The sequence below is a fragment of the Cervus elaphus genome, chromosome X, assembly GCF_910594005.1.
Source record: "Cervus elaphus chromosome X, mCerEla1.1, whole genome shotgun sequence".
NCBI lineage: Eukaryota > Metazoa > Chordata > Mammalia > Artiodactyla > Cervidae > Cervus > Cervus elaphus.
In genome coordinates, this window is record NC_057848.1 from 47,265,539 (window position 1) to 47,268,726 (window position 3,188).

A 3,188-nucleotide genomic window follows, 5' to 3' on the forward strand; every position below is an offset into this window, starting at 1 on the left:
CACGAGCATTCAATCCATGATATTCCCTTCCTGGTTCCCCTCAAATTCATGTCCTTCTAACACTTAAAATCTATTCATTCCACCTCAACAACCCCCAAAGTCTTAATTCATTCCAGCATCAACTCTAAATTCCAAAGTATCATCTAAATAACATTTAAATCAGATACAGGCGAAGCTCAGGTATAAGTCACCCCGAGGCAAAATTCCTTTCCAGCTATGAACCTGTGAAACCAGACAGATTATGTGCTTCCAAAATACAGTGGAACAGGCACAGGACAGGCATTTCCTTTCCAAGAGAAAGAAATAGGAAAGAAGCAAGGGCTGACTGGTCCCAAGTGAGTCTGAAAGCCAGCAAGGCAAACTCCATTAGACCTTGAAGTTTGAAAATAAGTCTTTTTGACTTGACGTCCTGCCATCCTGACCAAATGAGGTCCGCCGTGCTGTCCCCATGGCCTAACCGGCTCTCTCAGCCCTCAAGCTCTGCTGGGTGGTGTTCCAGTCCCTGTGTCCCTGCTCCAGGATGTGGCAACTTGGTCTGTTGAAACTTCAGAGTTGGGGCCACCCTCAAAAACTGAGGAGGAATTAACTTTGGCCTCTGGGTCTGTAATGGGAGTGGTGGCGCTGATGATCTCTGAATCACCTTCAGAATCATTTTTGTGATTTGTGGAAGGATAGCATATATTCACAGCCAGATAGCTGAATGGTCCCATTCTATAGAACCCAAGAATTTCCATAGCCTTCCTTCTTTGGTAGCCTCACTCCCACTTCAGTGGGACCTGGTAGCATTTCTTTTCTTTCCTTTTTTTTTGTTTGGCCACACTATATGCCATGTGGGATCTTATAGGACCTTTGTTCCCCAACTAGGGATCAAACTCATGCCCTCTGCATTGGAAGGTGGAGTCTTAACCACTGAACCACCAGGGAGGTCCCCAGAACTGGCAGTATTTCTGCTTGTTTGATCCCAATACGTCTTTATTGAGTGATAGTCTAGCCACACCCCACATGTTCTCAGAACACACTTTTTCATTTTTTGCAATACGTTCAGGGTGAGAGTTTTTCCAAATCTTTAAGTTCTGATTCCATTTTTCTTAACAGCTTCTTCAATTCTTCTCTCCTCTCACCTTTTACTATAAGCAGTTAGGAGGACCTAGGCTACCTCTCCAACATTTTGCTTAGAAATGTCATCAGTTAAACAGCTGATTTCGTTGTTCCTAAGGTCTACCTTACATAAAACACTAGAATGCTCTTCAGCCAATTTCTTTGCCACTTTATAACAGCCATTGCCTTTCCTCTAGTTTCCAATAACCTGTTTTTCATTTTCCTTCTGAGACCTCAACACAATGAACTTTAATAATATTTCTACTAACATTCTGTTCGTGAATATTTATATAGTCTCTAAGTAGATAGAGGCTTTCTTTCCAGCTCTCCTCTTTGTTTTCTGAGCTGTCCCCAGAATTGCCTTTTACACTGACATTTTTACCATCTGTCCCTTTAAAGCAAGCTAGGCCTTTTCTAGCCTGTGCCTCAAAACGCCTCCAGTCACTATCCAGCTCCAGAGCCACTTCCACATTGTAGGTAGTTGTTACAGAGGCACTATACTTCTCGGTACCAAACTCTGTATTAGTCTTCATTCTCCAGAGAAACAAGAGACGAATTTCCCTCCCTCATGTGGGTGGGCCTCACTCAGTCAGTTGTAGGCCCGAGTACAACAAAAAGGCTGACCTTTCTGTAAGCAAGGTGTAACTCCTCCGGCCTGCACCTTCAAGCTGGGGCATCTGATTTTTTTTACTGCCCTTGGAGTCAAACTGAAACACTGGCTCTTCCTGTGTTTTAAGCCTGCTGACTTTCAGATTGGAACTACACTTTCAGGTGTCCTGGGTCTCCAGCTGACCAACTGCAGGTCCTAGGACTTCTCAGCCTCCATTAATTGTGTGAGCCAGTTCCTTATAATCAATCTCTCTCTGTTATTTGATCTCTCTCTCTCTCTTCCTCCCCTTCCTGCGTGCATGCACACACCGACAGACAAATACACACACATACATACCACACACCCTATTGGTTTCTCTCTCAAACCCTGCCTAATACAGTGGATGAAGCAAGTATTGGGTTGGCCAAAATGTTTGTTCAGGTTTTTCAGTGAGCTGTTACAGAAAAACCTGAATGAACATTTTGGCCAACCTAATATTATTAACCCCATTTTGCTTTTGAGTAAGTTGAAGCCCAAGAGTGGTTAAGTCTTACTAAATAAAGATCATTGGATAAGATACAAATTATGACTAGGTCTTTCAGATCACAGCCTCTTGTGTACCCTGCACCTCTACTGAGAATGCACATGATGAAAGCCATTGTTACCTGCCTACATTTTATACTCTATCAACTTTTCTGAAGCAATGAAAACGCCTCTGAGTTCCTGGCACTATATAGATACTGGATAGCATAAGCCCCCCTCATTTTAATATCCCTTTGAAAGTAATTTCCCTGTTTCCGGGGTCTATGACATCCTCTATGGAGAGTCAGACTCTTCCACAGGAGAGTTTAGGGCAATACTTAAAAATATTACTATGGAACTTCTCTGGTGGTATAGTGGCTAAGACTACCTGCCAATGCAGGGGACACGGGTTCAACCCCTGTCTGGGAAGATCCCATATGCCACAGGGCAACTAAGCCCATTATGCCACAATGACTGAGCCCATGAGCTGCAACTACTGAAACACAAGCACCGACAGCCTGTGCTCTGCACCAAGAGAAGCCACTGCAATGAGAAGCCCACGCATTGCAACAAAGAGTAGCCCCTGCTCACCACAACTAGTTGGAGTCTGTATGCAGCAACAAAGACCCAGCACAACAAAAAAAGAATAAATTTAAAAAACATTACTTAGTAATTTTTCTTACTAAGAACTTACTATTAAAGTATTTTCTTCCTAAAAGTATTTTCTTGTGTGTGTATGTGTGTGTGTGTGTGTGTGCGTGCACTCAGTTGCTCGGTCGAGTCTGACTCTTGGTGACTCTATGGTAGCCTGCCAGGCTCCTCTGTCCATGGAATTTTCCAGGCGAAAATACTGGAGTGGGTTGCCATTTCCTTCTCCAGGGGATCTTCCCCACCCAGGGACTGAACTCGTGTCTTTTGCGTCTCTTGCATTGGCCGATGGATTCTTTACCACTGGGCCACCTGGGAAGCCCAGGTACCT